Source organism: Coturnix japonica, chromosome 5 (genome assembly GCF_054131305.1).
Source record: "Coturnix japonica strain WE chromosome 5, WE-NBRP24, whole genome shotgun sequence".
In the NCBI taxonomy this organism is placed as follows: Eukaryota; Metazoa; Chordata; class Aves; order Galliformes; family Phasianidae; genus Coturnix; species Coturnix japonica.
Window position 1 is genome coordinate 4848498 of NC_140667.1, and position 19357 is coordinate 4867854.

The 19357-nt window shown below is 43.8% G+C and overlaps 3 long non-coding RNA genes across 18 annotated transcripts in view; 1 reads left to right on the forward strand and 2 right to left on the reverse strand.

Annotated features, from left to right (window-relative positions):
- The first annotated feature begins 3158 nt into the window (after window positions 1-3158).
- LOC146760615 (uncharacterized) lies at window positions 3159-8294 on the forward strand. 2 transcript variants are annotated; one of them, XR_014946933.1, is made up of 3 exons: window positions 3159-3342; window positions 7072-7207; window positions 8068-8294. It is a non-coding gene; the product is annotated as an uncharacterized LOC146760615 (long non-coding RNA). The 2 variants fall into 2 exon arrangements; XR_014946934.1 differs by having other exon boundaries at window positions 8095-8294.
- The window catches only part of LOC146760616 (uncharacterized), a 95914-nt gene continuing 82318 nt past the window's right edge, over window positions 5762-19357 (reverse strand). For 2 of the 15 annotated variants that reach the window (XR_014946917.1, XR_014946918.1), the window contains exons 6-10: window positions 9917-10217; window positions 9709-9838; window positions 8034-8101; window positions 7058-7398; window positions 5762-6232 (exon numbers count right to left, since the gene is read on the reverse strand). This is a non-coding gene — a long non-coding RNA (uncharacterized LOC146760616). Of the gene's footprint in view, window positions 6233-7057; window positions 7399-8033; window positions 8102-9708; window positions 9839-9916; window positions 10260-10397; window positions 10642-10725; window positions 11208-11320; window positions 11426-19357 lie in introns of those variants that run through there. The other 13 variants (XR_014946916.1, XR_014946909.1, XR_014946922.1 and 10 more) reach the window with 13 other exon arrangements.
- On the reverse strand, window positions 12892-19281 carry LOC107314313 (uncharacterized). The gene is made up of 3 exons (XR_001555328.3): window positions 17715-19281; window positions 16593-16722; window positions 12892-13978 (listed from the first exon to the last, which is right to left on the reverse strand). It is a non-coding gene; the product is annotated as an uncharacterized LOC107314313 (long non-coding RNA).

Consider the following 19357-nt stretch of genomic DNA (forward strand, 5'->3'; position numbering starts at 1 on the left):
TACTAATTTCCCATACACCCTGAGTTATTTTTGTAAAGCCTATAGGTTTTGAAATCTATGGAGAGAAGCTCAGCACTCGGCTCAGTTTCTAATAGGCGGTGATTTCACTTGCTTTGTCACAAGTGAATATATTGGGACAGAGCTGAACTTCATATTACCCATCATCTAGAAAATATATATTTTTTTCTTGCAGTAAAGCTGAAAGCAATATGTTGTCTCACCCAAATTTGCCTCCTGGTTAACATGAACAAATTTGACAGAAGGAATTTCAGGTGCCAGTTATGGCGATGAGAAAACCTGGTGTAATCCCGTTTAAGGACAGAATTTTGGTTGCTCTCACGAGAAGCGTTTGACTTTTCATCAGGCGGCCTAATGATTTTCCTTTGAAGGCTTGAGAGCTGTTATTGTAATGTATCCAGAGTTATATTTTATTTCAGAACTGGGTTTGTTGACATTTTTAGTCAAATGTTCTCAGCGTACCTTTGATGAGTTGAATGTATTCGCTCTTGACTGTGATGTAACTGGAGAAAATAAATAAACATAATGTGTTTTGAGTAACCTGGACATCTTGGGATACATGCTGCGACGTAGCCAAAAGAGTCGTTAGGTTGAAGTCTGTACATATAGAACCTGAATCTTGACAATGTTATCTACTGAAGATTGAAATGAATTTCCAAGGAAGTAATTTGTGCACAGCTCTTAGAGTGTGCAGCTGAATTCTGTCCGGAGTAAATATTGTGACTTGTCATCTGGTAACATAATAAGTTAACGGAACCGGAATTAGCATTGTATCTTAATATCGTGATTTCTTCTGGTTACCTGTAGACTCCGACTACACTGAGAGTCTGATTGTTGCGCACTGATTCCTAGCAGAAAAATATCAAACCGTGTCTTCATTCACGAATTAGGAATAGCACCGATGAACAGCCTGTGACCCAGGACCTAGATTATTTTGTTTGCGGAGCTTCCGGTGAAAAGGAATATTAAGAAAGGACAGAAAGAACCGCTTTGCAGTATAAGCAGGATTTTACAGAGCAGCAGCTACGGATCGAGAGAAGGACTTCACAGAGCATCGGCCGCGGAGCGGGATAAACAGCGTGAGAATCGAGGACACCTCTAGGAAAAGAATGAACGGCTCGCATCTTTGATGAGGGGTTTTCGGGTTGTTTTTGCGGTAGCTTTCCTCCAAGTAGCGTGTGTGTTTTTCAAACCCCCTCGTCCGTCTGCTTTAAAAGTATGTCTTTTTGAGCAATAAATCGGAAGGTTGTTTATCACTCATACCGAGTCTCCTACCCGCTTCCCCGCGCTTAGTTTGGCGGCGTTTCTCCGCCGGCAGAACCGGACGGGGATACGACACGAGTGAAAAGGAGCGGGGGGATCGTGCAGGTCGGAGACGGAGACAGACAATTCACCCGAGAGGAGTCACTTCACCAAAGGGACCGCCGCCCACCGACGAGCGTCCGCCGAATCGGGTACTCCCCAAAGGGACGGGGAAAAAGGAGGGAGAGGGAAGGAACGGTGGGGAGAAAACACGACATAATCTGTCAGTATGAGCACAACACACGCCCCATAACTTATGATAATAAGGAGGTCCTTCGTGAGAACTGCAGCCCAGGAATCAGGGAGAACAAAAGCGTTTTCCCAAAGAATATATATATATATTTTTCCATTCTTATTTCCCACTACTCAAATCAGTATTTGTTTCTTTTAATTGACAGCAGAGTAATGTTCCCTAGGCGAGCCTGGTTTTCTCAGGACAGAATCAGTAAGCGATCTGTCTCCCCGTTCTTTTGGTATCAGTGCTTTTTACTTTTAGTTCGCGATGAAGAGAGGCACCGAGAGAACGGCCAGACGGGAGCGCGTCCTGTATCCGCGGCCAACTCACCGCAGCATCAGAAACCATTAACAGACACTCAGCCACTTCTTTGGAAAGAAACGGAGCGATCAAACGTTGCTTTAAGACTTGTTCTAGTCGTGATGGAAGCTAGTTCACTTTTAAGTACTGCCAGATTGAACAGATTCACGCTTCTTGTCATCTGTCTCTGTTAGAGTAAGTAATAGGTAGCAGTTAAAGACACAGGCTTTAATTCTTCTAACTTCGTTTACAATAATATTTTGAGTTTGACTGAAGTGGTACAAAAATGACAGCCTGGAAATAAGAATTATTTGCCATTGCCGAGAGAATCAATTTTTATAAGAGAATACCTCAAGAAGAAGGTGAGTGTTCAGCAGCCGTGTACACTTATATACTTCCATGTAACCTGGAACCCATTTCACAACGAAGCCAGAGAATGTGACTTCCACAGTAACTGATTACTTTCTGCTGCGCATCAGTAACGTGACCTATGCGATATTAAATCCCTCGTGTAGGTATATCCTAGCATTTGCGGTGTTTAACTTCAAGGCAAGTAAGCGCTCTGTATTTTATTACTTGTTTGTGAGAGCATTAGTGACAAGAAGAGTATTAAACAGTACGTGAATGCAGCGACGTGATCATCAGAGGTAACGACACACCACTTGTACAATGGATAGTTTTCCTAAGCTGAAAGAGAAGTGTTTTCAAGGGCGCTCCAGATCAAAAACTACACGTTACGGTTTTGTAATTTGGTTGATGTTGCTATTCCACATCAGAGCACCGTGTGGGATAATGGGAATTAAGGGGACACGTATTTTTTTCTCTTTTCTGCTGACCGCCTTAATTGGGGACGGGGGGAGGGAGCACCGGGGGGGAGGTCGGGACTGGGAGGGGGTTTTTTTTCGCCCGGTTCCCCGCGAGGAGTCGGCGCGGTCGGAACTTTCCTTCTCCGACATCCCGCCGGTGAGACTGGGACTCGGTTGTGTCCTTGTTGAAACTCTCTCGTTATTGTTTAGTGATATTGGGTTTATTAAACCGCCGTTCGCTCTCAGATCATTCCCTTCCCCTCTCCCGGCTCGCACGTGTCCGGGCCGCACCGCGCAGTTCGAGAAGGGAGGTGCCTTTGTTCCTTGTCTCCCTGCGTTTGTTCCCGCTGTCACGGAGCGAGGTGTAGAGAGAACTCCGTGACACCACATCAGTGCTTCTCTCTTCACTTAGGAACGGCTTACAGTGTGTGTGCCATTATACATTGTGTTTGTTTAAAAAAAAAAAAAAATTAAAAAAAAGAAAGGCTCAGCTGGAAGCCGTGATTGAACACCTGGTGGGAAGGCAGGGCCAACCCAGGGCAGCTCAGGTGTACGCAATACAGATTAGTGACGGGAAGGGGTGGAGCCAGGATCCACCGCCTCGCAGAGCTCATTTTAGGGTCGGCGGTGGAGGTGAGAGCATCTTACTTGTGATCGTGGTTCTGTAGAGGTTTTCTGAAGGTAAGCGGCTTTTTTTCTTTGCATCTGCATCTGTGGCAGCTCCCGCGTTTGGGCTCGCTGTCGTTTGTTGCAGCCCAGGACTTTGTTGTGCCGCTCTTACTGCTGTGCTTTGTATCACGTAGCATTACACACACACAGACCACATAAAAGGCAAGTCCCTCTCGTGTTCATGATCTCCTCGCAAGTGCTAGAAGCCTGCAATGAGGCCTTTTTTCCTCTGAAATAAATTAACCCGGTTCCCTCAACTTTTTTGTTAGGAGAGGCAGTATCAACTGGTGAAATAGGTTTTCTATCTATGAATTTGTTTGACCCATTCTTGCGTGCTTTTGCAAAGCTAGACAAGTTTATGGGATTTCATGTTTGGGGAAACTTATTGAGAAGTGCATAGAAAACTGGTAATCACAGACCGAACCTGTGATTAAGCACCCGAGGCAATTGTCGGGTCAGCTGTGGGAACGTGGGTGGAGGCAATTCAGCTCGACTCCACCTGTCCTAGATTTCATTTAAGGGCTGACCACCACTAAGGCAGCATCTCTTTTGGAGATGGCTCCTTCGTGGTGTTTGTGTGACGAGCTTCAACATTTTCCATCTAGACCGAAGGCCTCTGACTTGGTGAGTTTTTTTCTATAATCTCTGGCTATCCTTTTCCACCATTCTTGTACTATTTCCAGCTGTACATTACTATTGTTGCATTATTGTATTGTTCGAGAAGGATAAGCAATTTATCTTCCCTCAGGGAAGCAGTTCTATCTGATGTCTGCAAACAAGACAATTTCAACATCTTATAAAAACCATAAAAGTTTATTATTAAAAAAAAATAAAAATAAAAAATAAAAAAAGGGGTGGGGGGTGGGAAAGAGCCAGAACAAAACACACACACATACAAAATAAGCCAAAAAAAATAAAAAGAAAAAGAAAAAAGACAGGAAAACCAAAGTAAGACTTGAATGAAGATTAGTGAAGAGGTTTTATTTTAATGCCTCAGCTAGGAACAAAATAAATTACATACACCTTCAAAATGACTTGACAGAGGTTAACATATTGCTTTAGTGTGACTAAACATAAAACAGCACTCTGTGACTGATGGTGCTATTTTGGGAAGTCTTGAGACTGGTGACCTGGAAAGTCTGGGCCACATCTAATAAAATTAAAAAGGACAGTGTGTCTCAGTCTAAATAGCTTATACTGTAAGCAGTAACATTTGCATGACTGTAAGGGAACTGCTGAGTCAGGGCCCCAACCAGCCAGAGAGCACCTGGAAGAAGAGATGGGGTCAGGCTCGGGGGCGCAGGTGAAGAGGATTCAGCCAAGCTGAATTCAGCTGGATTCAGCTCTGCCTCTCTTAAGCCTCATTGAAAGGCTGACCCCCACCGAGGAAGGATCTCTTTTGGGAGATTCCTCCTCTGCAGAGTTACTGTGTGTGCCTATATAATCTTTGGAGACAGATGAGCATTCTTCTTCTAGGGTCATGTTCTCTGCAGCAGACCGGTGCAGTTACAAAGATGAATTCTAAAGCATTGCTCCTCCCTTACTTTTTTTCTCCTTCTTCTGCTGGCTTTCTTTTTTTTTTTTTTTTTTTTTTTTTGTGCATTGAGTCCTTAAGAACCTACAAAGTGCAGAGGAAGCCTAATGCAGGTAAAGTAGTTTAAGACTTCCTATTGTCCTTGTAATGTGGTTTTTTTTTTGTTTTTTTTTTTTTTTTGTTGTTGTTGTTTTTTTTTCCCTTCTAATTTTCAAGAAAAAAAAATCCCCTTAGTTTGACATTAATTGCATAGGTATGGGGGTAAAGGCTTTACTTCTCTGCTCAGTAACCCAGATTGGTGTGGAAGGGAGATTAGTGTGGATGTAATTACCACAGGTGAGCATAGATAGTGGAAAAGGTTTTTTTTCCTCACTGGCTGGTGAAGGTTTATTACTCCACATATACAATTATAGGACAAAAGTTAGGTTAGATTTTTAAAGCTGTTCACAGTCTAATGCCATTTGTTCTTGCTTAGCTCCTGTGCACTAAGGGATGAGGGCTTTTGTTTCTGATTTATCATAAAATTAAAAAACAGAAAGGAAGTCCTTTTTTGTCTTTGCTGGCTGAGGGATACAATTGTACAGTCTGGCCCTCTAGTTAAAGTGACTGGATAGGGAGAGCAGGTAGCTCTGTTTGGAAGGGAAGACAGTGCAAGGACCGGTTTCTATGAATGCAGGCACTCAAGAAATATATTATGACCCCCCAGTGGAGTGTGAAAGGTGGTGTTTCAGTGGGTTTTTTTTGTGTGTGTGTGTTTGTTTTGTTGTTGTTTTTCTTTTTTTGGCAGTTTTTGGCTTGTATAGCTGCAACACAAAGTTGTTGTTCAGCCGTTATGCATAATAATATTGTTAGTATGTAGAAAATGTGATCAGTGAAATGATACAGATTGTAAAACTGTTCAAGTTCAGGGTAATTCAACAGGTTTTATTCCATTCCACTATTAGAACAATACAACAGTACATCCATTAACCTCAGCTGTCTAATACATTAAGTCAATAAAGGGCTGTTATATTAACAGAACATAATTAAAAGACAACAATAATGCTCTCAGGCAGCGTCCAAAGAAGGGCTCAGATTCCTTCCATTCAACTTAGCTGAAAGGGAGCACTTGCAAGGTGGGCTCAGCTTCTTTTCCCAGGCAGCTTTTCTGTTTGTTAGGTCAGAAGAAGCACAGGCTGGAGATGAAGTAAAAGCTCACTCTAAGGAAGGCTGAGATATCAGAACAGGCTTCCTTGAGGCAGCAGTCACAGCCCAGGGCTGACCCACTTCACAAAGCGCTTGGATGCAGCTCTCATCTTGAACAGTTGAAGTCAGGGCAATCTCACGTAGATGTAGGAGTCGCATGTCCATTCCAACCAGGTTGGCTTTCTATAAACAAAAAGACATTTAATTAGTGGATTTGCTTATCCATAAAGTTTCTCTCAGTAATATACATTTTAGACATCCCTATTTAAAATAGCACCCCATTCTGTTTATCTCAGAGAGCAACACCACAATTGCCTACCACCATAATAAGGAATTAGTGAGTAAAATTACCCTGTAACCCATCAAAACTGTGCTGCAGTTTAGTCACTAGTGTTTCAGTTACATATGATGCTGCTTCCTTAAATTTCTCCCTTGAATTACCCACAAGTTTCACTTTAGTGGCAGCACCAATAGATCCTTAACTAATTGCAAGTGAAACCAATTAATAATTGCATACTCTCATAGAGATAGAAATGCTTGTGTGTAGTATATTCATGTATGGCAGAACCACAGTGCAGTTCTCTTACTTTTGTTAAAGCACACAATGCAGAGCATGATGCATTTCTATAGTTAAGTTTGTATAGTTAAAGTTAACTCTCAGCATGTGACAAAGGTTCACTGGCACTAACTTCAATGTTGGACTTAAAGGGTCACGCATTGATGCACTAGCTCAGTTTACCTAGTGAGAAAGCAGAGATTGTTCTCAGTGAGCTCTTTCTTAAACAAAAAAATAAAACAAGTTTGGTTTTTTTTTCCTTTATTTATTGTAAAACAAGGCAGTCACTGAGCCATACTGAGCTCAAGAAACAATTCTATCTAGAAATACAGCTACAACAACACAAACACTGGCAACACAGTCAGCCATGACACTGCACAAAGCAAGTGTGATGCACAGTATCTATGCCATAGGTAACTTGTAAAAACATTTGTTATTGATTGAAGTCTCACTTTGTCTTTTACAGAGCATGCAGTGCCAAAGAGCCAATCCCTTCAGGGATCATCCCTCTTCCTCTTCACATTCCCCAAGATGAAAACCTTCAGCGGCAAACGAGCGAGGCCAACACACAGAAAGAGACCGCACACCCACATCTTTGTGAGGTATGTAAGGAATTACTGTTTTAAGTTAGAGACAGACAGGTATCCACTCCACCACAAACCCTCAAGCGAGCTAAGCCTAGCCCTTCCCCTACAGGGCAGATAGTCTCAGGCATCTCAGATGCCACAGGCAACGCAGAACAGTAGCGCTCACATCAGAAATAATCCCAAAGAGCCTTCAGGAGCCAATAATTCTGCAAAAAGGAATTATCACTCACTTATCAAACCACAGAAATCAGCTTAGTTACCAGTATTTTAGAGGTAGGCATTGAAATAATAATAGAATTTTATCCTGAAGGCATCCTTCACAGTTTTGCTCTAGTGAGAAGATGAAGCAGGAGACAAGCAATTGAGGGAGAGCTAGCTTTTCACTATTTAAATCCAGATCTTTTTAAGTCCCCCATCTAGCAATTGGGCACATTGTACAGGTGGCACACTCTTACATACCAAGTAGAGTGTACTGTATCTGCCCAAAGAAATAGCTTATTTTTTTATATATATATATATATAAATCAGTTGTCCTCAGAGAGCTCTCAGAACAGCTTTCACCAGCATTTCCATTTGTTTCCCCATTTGGTTATGTTTTTTCTTGCCAAGAAGAAATGACAATAAAGCCCTAGAGAGCATAATAGCAGCTTCCCTCCTTCATAATCACTCAGCCTACTTAGAGTGTTGATAGTGAAAACCACCCATAGCACACACAGGACCAACATATGCGGCGAGCAGCTCAGTCTAGCTCACCTCCAGCCACTTCCCCAAACCTTAGTAACCAGGAAATTCCCTGTACCCCCTAAGGTATAAGGCCAGAGCCATTCCAAAGAGATCTTACCTGATGCTTGTAATAAAGTCATCTTCTTCAGCAGGATACAGAACCCAGCTTCTCTCTCCAGCTCATTCCTGCAGGACCAAGACCACCACCACCAAGGAGTCATTACCACCCAGGAGCCACTCCAAGTCCCACGGAAGACCCCTTCACCACGGATGGGCTTACCCCATCACAGCCCCACTCAGGAGGAGCCCCAAGGGGGACAGGGGGACTTAGCCTCCCACCACACTCAGGGGGGCGGAGAGAGTCTCAAAGGGGGCAGGGGAGGGCCGAGGGAGGGGCTAAGGGGGCAGGGGAGGGCAAGGGAGGGCTAAGGGGGCAGGGGAGGGGCCCCAGGGGGGCAGGGGAGGGCCGAGGGAGGGGCCCCAAGGGGGCAAGGGGAGGGGTCCCGGGGGGGAGGGCCGAGGGAGGGGCCCCAAGGGGGCAGGGGAGGGGCCCCCAAGCAGGGCCCCCAAAAAAATGCAACTGACATGCCCACCCTCCCGCCAAAAAAAAAAAATATATCTCTTTAGAGATAGTGCAAAATCCGGCCTCCAGCACCATTACAAGGGGGAGAACACAACTCAGGCTGAGTCTAGACTCAGCCTGAGTTGTGTTCTCCCCCAGAAAAAAAACAAGAAAAACTTAGAAAATAAATTTCAAAAAAAACTTAAACAACTTTATAAAAAAACAAACTATAAAAAGTCACAAAAAAACCAAGAAAAACCTAAAACAAAGAAAAACCACCAAGAACCAAAAGCCAACTACAAAACCACCAAGAACCAAAAGCCAACTACAAAACCACCAAGAACCAAAAGCCAACTACAAAACCACCAAGAACCAAAAGCCAACTACAAAACCACCAAGAACCAAAAGCCAACTACAAAACCACCAAGAACCAAAAGCCAACTACAAAACCACCAAGAACCAAAAGCCAACTACAAAACCACCAAGAACCAAAAGCCAACTACAAAACCACCAAGAACCAAAAGCCAACTACAAAACCACCAAGAACCAAAAGCCAACTACAAAACCACCAAGAACCAAAAGCCAACTACAAAACCACCAAGAACCAAAAGCCAACTACAAAACCACCAAGAACCAAAAGCCAACTACAAAACCACCAAGAACCAAAAGCCAACTACAAAACCACCAAGAACCAAAAGCCAACTACAAAACCACCAAGAACCAAAAGCCAACTACAAAACCACCAAGAACCAAAAGCCAACTACAAAACCACCAAGAACCAAAAGCCAACTACAAAACCACCAAGAACCAAAAGCCAACTACAAAACCACCAAGAACCAAAAGCCAACTACAAAACCACCAAGAACCAAAAGCCAACTACAAAACCACCAAGAACTTAATTTAAAAAACCGAAACTACAAAACAAACTTACTAAAAAAACCTACTACAGAAAACCAATTGCTAACAAAAACCAACAAATTAAAAAACCAACTACTAAAAAACCAACAACTTACTAAAAAACTAAAAACAACCACAAAAAAGAGCTTTAAGAAACCAGCTACCAAAAACCAACACATTACTAAAAAACCAACTACAGAAACCAACTACACTAACTTAAAATAAAACCAACTTAAAGCCAAACCATCACGCTCCAAAAAAAACCAAAACACCAAACCACATAATCCCCGGACAGCCAAAGGCAACACACCCCGAACTACTCAAAGACACTCACCTGACTCCACGCAGACGCATCCAGACCGTGCCGACTCTGCTCCTCAAACTGCTGCTGAGGGGATGCTGCCACAGCCGGGCCGCGGGGCTCGCTCGTCCTCGCTGCCCAATGCTCCGCTGCAGCGCTCAGCCTGGAATAAAAGCAGCAAAACGTGACATCCGGAACGTGCCGTCCCGACACCGTGCCGCCAAAGGAAGGGGACGCCTACCGGCCGCTGTCACGCCGCCTGTCCTTCTCGCCCTCCCTGAAGGCTGCTCTCACTCGCGCTGTCCTTCCGTCCTCGCCCGCCTGGCCTGGAACAAAGACCGAAAACGACGGGACGCGAAGCTCTTCCACGCTCTCTTCTGCCGGCTTCCTCGGCACGCCTGGGCTTAGCCCATTACGATCCAGGGAAAAAGACGCTAAGGGGATACTTTATTGCTCTCTTCTGCTATCTCTGAGGTGCTTACCGTGAGGGCAGGGCTACTGACTAGTCTCTTCTCACTGGTGACGAGATGACAAAAAAAGACCTCCCAAAAAAAGACCTCCGCTTGCCACGAGGTACCTTTAGGCTGAAAGACAAAAAACAGCTACTTTACACAAAGGACAGTTCAACGCTGGAATAGGCTCCCAAGGGAGGTGGTTGACTCCACGCCCTGGGATCTGTTCGGAAGCCCTTTGGATGTGGTGCTCCAGTAGAAGATACTTACTGCCTTACGTCTTCCCGGTCTAATCCCGAACTTCACCGTATCGCCCGCGAGCCCTTCCTAGACCGGGAATACGAGCTCCGGCAGCGCCTCGACTGGGGTGAGGCGCCCCGGGGCTCCCCTACTTCTTCCTTCATCCTTAGGCAGAGCTCAAGGAGTTCCGGAAAAGAACACCGTGATCCTCAACGGCGGTCCGGTCGTGCGAGCCGTGCCGCCGCGTCTCCCTGATGGGAAAGAGATCGCGCTCCTGAAGACACAAATAAAGGGCAGGGAGTGAAACTAAAAAGGCCGAAAGGCGGCCTGACAAGAAACCCCAGAACAAAGAGCTTACCTAGCGGCTTCTGAACGCTCGCCGCTTCGGGCTGACGAGATGCTCGGCCTGAAAGAGAACAAAACTTGTTTCAGCAGCGCTTTGCGTTGCTGCACCCTCGCCTTCCCAGCCGCCCCGAGGCTGGAACAATACGGCCCCGTCCCGCTCGCTCCTACCGATGACATCGAGAGAACCCGAAGCCCTCGATAAAAAGCCCGGAGGGGGCTGAAAGCGCCCCGGGACCCCGCTACGACTCGGAGAACGGAGCGGCGGCCCGCGCCGAAAACGCGGCGGCAGCCGGGCGACGACGTTAACCCGGCTCCGAGAAGCCGGGGGAGCTCCGCGCCGACCCCGGACGGAGCGCGGCGAGAGCCCGGCGGCCTCCCGCTGCGGGCGGACGGCCCCGAACGGCTCCCCGGAGCTCGCCGCGTCCGCGGTCCCGTTCCTACCTGAACGGCTCACCGGATCGGGTTCATCTTCACCGGGAAACGTCCCACCGCAACCTGAAACAAAACGGCACAACACAAAGAGAACGTTACAAGAAAAATCCCAAACCCAAGGACCCGTTCCAAAAGCAGCCCATCGCGGTGCTCCGCAGCTCCAGCAGAGCCCAAACCTGACGAAGGAGCGGAGCCCACGCCGACGTCCGCACTCTATGAGATCCCGGAGCCGTCTGATGGCTCCCTGCGGCCTCGGGAGGAGCTTAAGAGCCACTCGGGCCGGAACCCGCCCCCGGCCGCCAACGAGGCGCAGCTGAGCCCGGGCGGCCGCGGCCCCGCGGCACCTGGCGGTAGTTCCCTCGTTAGCGCCGGCCGGGGGAATTGACAGCTCGACACGCGGACTGCAGATCTGATCTAAGGATTTGAACTGCACTTGAAAAAGAAAAAAGAAAAAAGAAAATAAACAAAGATTTGTTGAAACAGTAAATACTTGGTATCTGACACAGAAAATGTGGCTGAAGGCAGCAGTGGAAACATGGGAGCGGGGATGTGACGGATTCCCCGGTGGGTCGGTGATGTGCCGGAGAAAATTCCTGTCAGGTACAATCTGAAGCGCAGCTTTGCGAGCTGTTCCGTACGGTGTCGCTTGGGATTACGTTCGTGTGTCACAAACACCAACTGCAATGCTTGTGGTGACATGTCAGCTATCTCCAGTTAAAGACACATGGACTCTGTACAGACTTCTGTCATCAAATTCACTTTTCGTGACATTTCGTTCTTAATTTAAACTCCTGAAAGTTGGACTCCGCTCATTTTCAGTTCTTACGACGGTAGAACTGTGAATGTTTTTATTGCACGCTGTCACACGTATATTTTACGTCGGATCCCGCTGAGGGCGCGCCATACGTTGCAAAGCTATTGCCGAACTACCTGTTACTTAGATCAAACCGGCCGTCTGCTCGGCTACGTTTCAGGGTGGGACTTGTGAGTTAATATACTGTATAAAGCAGTGCCGTCAGAGCGCTCTGTCACAGCTCTAAACGAACGGCCTGAGCGAACGGGGGTGCTCGGCGGAGGTGGACGAAGTGGGAGCAGGCGTACGGCTTCCGCGCCCCGCCCGGCTTGAGCGATCCGCGCTTTGGGAACTCGGCTGAGAAGGATCATGTAGTTCCAACCCCCTGCCTGGCAGGGCCACCAAACATACACCTTTACTAGATCAGGTTGCCCAGGGCCCCGTCCAACCTGGTCTTGAACACCTCCAAGGACGGAGCATCCACAACCTCCCTGGCCGGGGCCGCGCTCTCTCGCTCCGGTAAAGTTTCTCTCTCACTACCTCGTCTTTTTAATTTGTTTCCGCCCACTACTTTAGGAATGCTTGGATCAAGTGTTATGCGGTAGCCAAAAGAACGCTATGGTGAGGCACGTGAAATACTGAGATAACTGCTCCCTCACGTCACAGATGTGCTGATAGAGTGTTCTTCCAGAGCTGCTGTGTAATTTATTTCTTACTCGGAGCTTAGGAAAGACAATTTGGGACATATTATAGTAAAATATCAGTTACATCTGCATGAAGCTTAAGCAAGACCGTAACGTTTTGAGTTCTCTAGATCTGTACTTATGCAACAATTAAGCAGGAAAAAAGCTACAGCCTGAAGTGAGTGTGATGGACGATGCTGCTCGTGCGTAACAAGTGAATATCCCAGCGGTACGGAGACGGCATCTTTGTTCCACAGCCGCCACGCGGGGCGTGCGTGTATTTCCCCCCAGAAACTGACAATGTCAGTAAAACAGGACTCGTGCTGATTCGGTAGTGCCCAAACTTCAACCCGACACAGGAAAACGGGAAACGGATTGCGAACGCCGGATGCTCTCAGCGAGTGGGATTTCAGATACGTTTTCAGCAGGGCTTTCTCCCCTCCCCATGAAAACAGACACGCGTTTGCATTTAACAGCTAACTGTTTTATTTAACACAAATTTCTTTCTACAGCATGTTTTAGAAGAGAGAGTTTAAGAAACAAAATTAGCTTTTCTTTTATTCCTTCTTAAAGTTTAAATGTTTATACAAAAACAACCTTAACTTCAGTATATATAAAATTTACACACACACACAAAACAAAACTACATTAAAAAAAGAACAGAATCACGACAAACCAACAACAACAAAAAAAAAAAAACAACCAAAACAATAATAAAACAGAAAAAGAATAAGAATTCAATGTAAAGGATCCAATTGCAAGGAAGGCGAGATGGGGTAATGTTGACGAGGCATCACGCTTGTTACACCTCAGTAGAGCTGAAGTTGTCAGTACAATACAAAAACAAAATACATTGCAGTTGTAATTAAAACCTGTCTTCATATATACATGTATACAATATATATATCGTATTATTTCATTATATAAATATCTGTTAATTATGCAGGCAACATAATTAACACATTAAATATACTGTTTGCTCTTCACTGGAAAGTCACCGGAGTGGCATTCGAGCGCTGCGCAGCACAGCGGTGCGCTACTGGACAGCGGTGAGCAGATCGTACACGTCCATCCTTGATGCGATAGTCCCTTGTCACTTTGCTGACCTGTGCTATTTCTCACACGTTCGACGACATGGTGAGAAACTCCAGTCACCGTCGGCAGTGATTTCCAGCGCTTCATTTCCTGGCATTAGTCTGTTATCTGACTTAGACGCAGTCACCTGCCAGACCCCCTGCTTCTCATTCCCTTTGGCACTTTATAACCTGAAGTCTCAAAATATCTCGTAGCTATCAGAGAGACTGGCTTCTAGGTTGAGATATTTGGGATACGCAGTTCTTCAAGCCACCTTCAGGAATCTGTTGAAATATTTAAAGCAGGGCAGACAATTCATGAACAAATGTTGTGATACAGGGGAAAAAAAAAAAAAAAAAGGAATCTATATAGCAACGGCTAACTTCAGATTCAATCTTTAACATTTTTTTCTATTGCTTTATTATTAACACTTAACATTCATTTTTCATATATTAAGTGACCAGAGCATCCTTCTGATGGAAGTGCTACGTTTCCTCCGACAACGGCGGGCAGTAAAGGGGATAGTAAACTTTAAAAACAGGTGTATATTTAAAAAATCTGTTAAAGGGATCAAATCTCTTTAAAACACCTAACAACTGCTGAAATGTTATGCACAAAGTTGGTGGTAATTCTATTTCCTGGTATTTTGCATATGCAAAACTAATTTACTTCACATAGCTTTACCCGTATTTGACATTAGCTGAGCTTTTCTTTATTGTTAGCCACCTTGCTGGTTACTATGTAAATGGGAAGCTGGGTGAGGTATGCAATTGCTGACGCAAGATTTGGCAGCAGAACTTCCAGATAGGTTGACTGTAATACAAATTCAGCATTCGATCGATCACACACTGATATTTCGCTGAACATTATCTTTGGAGAACTTAAAGCACTTACTCTTGCTCTACAAAATGTATCGGGGAGGAAAGAAGAGAGGCTATTTCTTCTGATTGTGACTCATTTATAAAAACCGGAATAGTTCAAGGAATTAAAAATCACAGAGTCATAGAATGCCAAAATGGCTTGTGTTGGAAGGGACCTCAAAGAGCACCCAGTTCCAACTCCCTGCATAGGCACGGCTGCTGATCACCCGATCGGGCTGCCCGGGACCCCTGGATGCCTGGCTGCGAGCGCCTCCAGGGATGGGGCATCCACAGCTTCTCTGGGCAGCCTGGGCCTGGGCCTCAAAGCCCTCTCAGTGAAAAATTTCAAAAGAGCATCTTAAGGAATAATGGTACTTACTGCAGGAGAAAATAGGACAACAGCCATTCTCAGATATAGGTTTCCAGCCAGCGGTAGCTAAGTCACATGCTGTTTTGTTGATAATGCAGGTTTTTATATCACCGTGTTGTGCATATGTATAAATTCCTACCAGAAGAATTTATTTTAATGCTTACTAAAAGTGTACAAGTCTAGTGTTGAAATATCAGCATCTGCTATTTTCAGAAGTAAAACTCTTCACCTGATAAAATACAAACTCCCTGTTGTAGGCAGCAGGCTTTATAATGCCTCTGAAATCATTTTATATTCGTAGCCTTACACTGCCCTGCAGTGGCAAAACCAAAATCTGCAGGGATACTGTTTACACAGGATCTTCTAACTCCTGTAACTAGAAGGAGTTTGCCCATTACAGGAGGGACCGTTACACCCTGCAGTGCCATGGTTTTTTCTTGTAAAAAAATATTTTTCTACTAAAAAATATTAAGTGTAGGTCCTATTGAAGAAATGCAGTGAGTTCTAGGAGTTCAGTTTCCTAATATTCCTCTCATCATCCCAGCACAGACAGGTGTTAAACATGCCGGATCAAACGACTAAGGGCAAATGCAGCCCTGAGCTGAGAAAGAAAACTACAGAGCCTTGTGTCTACAATGCCACTTACAATAACATCAGACCTATCGGCTACAAGAGCTACAGTTGTATCAGATGAATCCTAGGGTGTATTCCGAAACAAGCAGCGTTAACAGAAACAAGAACCTGCAGCTCATTCTGTTGCTATCTCACAATAGGGACTTTTTTGCAGCACTCTGTACATCACCTTCCTAAATACCAATGCTAACATGCAGAATCTGTCAGTATCGGCCCATAAACTGCATCAAGAGCCATCTTTTTCTTATGCTTGCAGGCACAGGCAGCTCCAGCAAGACTCTAAGACTATGAGGTATTTGAAAATGCTAGTAAACCCCTCCGGTTAACTGGGGTTCAATCTCAGAGTAAAGGCCGGTTTTCTTTCATGTAAGGTGCCCAACGGAATATGCAGCAACAGCCAGCAAGTGACAATTTGGGGATTTAGAATTATATTATTCTAATGTGCTCTAATAGCCCGTTATCATGTGTCACACTAGCCACTTTCTTGTAGATTTTCAGGGTGTAACACAATGAAATCACTCTACCTACACTACTACTAAGGCATTTGTTTTCTCACATCTTTACCTTATAAAAGTTGTGCGTATTTGAAACTTTCATTAAAACATATGTATCTATTTCATTCTATATGTCAATGTTTAAGTTCATATGCTAACTGCTGAGAGGCAGCTCGTCAGCTTATGAACATCAAGATCGGTTTCTCTCGGGTCTCATTCATGTTAAAGGAAATAATTCATATTCTCTTACAGTGACTTCTATCCAAGACAGTCTGACATAAATGAAAGACGAGTCATCTCTTAACACAGACAGAACTTGCCATAGCTGTTTTAATTCCAATGCAATACACTACCCTTTTCTGCTTTGTGTTAAACTGAACCAATTTCTGAGTCAGAGATTTAATGATTTTGTGCCTAGGAGTTTGGGAGCTGGTAGTTTTAAGTCTTCTGCTACTCTGTAGTCCATCAATTTTTTTGTTCCTTTTACATAAACAAGGTCAGTGGCAGAATTCAAATCTCAGCATCCGGTCAGTTTACTTACAGAGAAGAAGTTGCACGTGTTCCTTCACATTCAGTCAGGACAACTCTCTTCAGAGAACGGCAGTTCTTATAGATAATAAAGTCTTTTCTCTCACGGACAGAGCATGGTGTGGTGCTATCCAGAGGTACGCCTGAAGGGAAAGATCAGAAAATGCTTTTAGTGAAATAGCTCCATTTTGTCCCTGAAGTTCAGTACACTTGGCTCTGCTAGGGCAATGAAAAAATGGTCTCGAGAGCTCTTTCTGCTTCAGTTTAAGCCCTCCCAGACAGATTGGGTGCTGAATGCTTAGAGTAACAAACATAAGCACAGGTGCATCTGTTTAAATACAAATGTATCAGTCTCTGCGTGATAGAATGGTCTGATTGAAGAAGCAAATTCATTTTCTGTGCTGTTATTTCAGATACAGCAACATACCTATAGGTTTTGCAACAACCGTTACATAAGAATGTAACAGTTCCCTAAAAGAACAAAATAAAAGACAGGAAAAATAGTATTACTTTCCTTTCCCGTGTTAAAGACATTTGTAGGTCAATAATAGAGGAGAGCAAATATTCAATGGCAGGAAATTACTAGCTAAAACTCTAGCACTTATCAGAATAAACAAACATCATGGTCTATAACAGACTTGAAATCGATCAATTTTTACAGGGGACTGTGGAAATACAGGTGAAGTTTTGAAGGAAGTCTACAGTAACCATCAAACCATCACTCCAAAAAAAATATATATATATATTTTTTTCTCACAGACTTTTCTCTATTTGTATAGTACATGGCACTACTGCCTACTGACCGGTCAGCTTGTATTTCTGTGACATTCAAAAAAAACCGTGGTTCTTTTTTAGGCACGACCTCTCACAAAGTAATTGACAAGTACTTTCATCTGAATTCTGACCGGTTTTTTGGCTACCAAGAGAGTTGACGGAAGAATCATAAACTCTCTGTCAAATATCTTATTTAACATGCTCCGTGGGTCTGTAGGTGAAGCAGAAATCCGCACCGGTGGGACAGAGAAACTTTGGAGATGATCATCAGAGTCAATGAGATATCATTCTATTAGGTGATTGAACTAAACTGAAGCAATTAATGCATTACCTAGGTGGTTTGTTTTCCATCTCTACTTACAGTTTAGCAGTTCTCCTCTTTGAATGCAGGACATGTAATTTCAGATGTGGAAGAGATAAGCTGGTTCTTGAGATGTGTACATCTCAATAAATGGTGCAGTTGTTGTAAGGATCGTTTATGAACTCTCCGGGCTACAAGTGAAATACAAAATGTGATAGAAAGAGGTGAAGGAAACTCAGAGAAACGTTCCTCTCCTCTGAAAATGACTTTCATATTGTTTCTCAGTCAATTATTTTTAGGTTAAGAGCAATTTTGAATACATAATTTTACATACATTGCAGTTTGCCACAAGCGGAGAGAATCTCGTGGGACTTCCCTAGAAAAAGAAAGTGCCCGGAGCACTTAAAGCACATTAACAATACAAACAAAATCATCGGCGCCCGTGGATTTTGCCTAGGGAAAGCTAAATAGCGGCAGTAACATTGTTTCACGTGCAGGTGTTTCTAACATTCTTCAGTGCACAGAAACTAAATAACGGAGAAAATTTCAAGCTTATAATCATCAACATATAAGTAACTTAATAAACAACACAAAAACTTTTCCATGATATTACAGGCTTATCATTCCAGAAAAAGCCTAGAAGAAAAATTGATTTCATTAATGCTTCCCTCATACCAAAATACTGTAGATTGTCTTTGCTTCAGGTTGCTGACATTTCAGATGCACAGTTTGGTAGAGAGGTAACATGTAGAGCATATTTACGTTCAGAATGAGACTGGAACTGTGAGATGTATGTATAATACACTTAGTCTGCACTCATTTTCCACAACACTCACCCTCTACGTGTTGCTGTTCATATCCCTAGATATTAAAATTAGATAAAAATGACAGCACCAATAGATGCATTGTGGATAAATAAGTGAAAACACACTAACCCGATAATTGGTTATGCCTCAAAGCATACTCTAGAATGGTGCTTTTATGGGTTACACTACTCCAAAAAGAAGTAAAAAAAAAAAAAAAAAGCAGGCTACAGATGGAATAAACTAAAGATGGTGGTAAGCATGCCAAACTAAGTATAATTCCATTAAATGCATTACTACAGACATTTATTAGCTACTCCTCCCAAGGTGAACTGTTGGTTATACTATCAAACTACACAAAATAGACGGCTCAGGGACAGTTGGTGTCCGCACCGTAGCCAGGTTCTCGCTTTCTGCCCCCCATACATAACATATGTAACTCATTGACCATAGCATCTGTCATGGACATGGGTATTATATTTGTTTGCTAGTTCTGTAGTTTAACATTAGTCACTTACTGGTTCACAGTATGCTTTGCATGGAATATGTTGACAGGAGATGACATTCAGTTGAGTGCTGGTGTTAACTTCGTGAGTGCAAAAGCGATCGTGACACTTATCAATGAAGACTGAGGAATTAGGCTATCAATTTAAAGAAACAAAGGTCCACATATTAATGAGATATGACATGTGACAGACATTTTTTAATTCCCCAAAAACCTCAAAACCAAGCAATGGAATAAGAATCCACTGTGAACATAACTGGAAATATATATTTGTCTAGCTATTTATGAAGACAAATAATACTGAATTAAACTTCACATGTCTTGATTGAAGTCCTACGTAACAAAGATAAATTCGGATATTAAAAGCAAAGGAGTCATATAAACATACGTAAGTA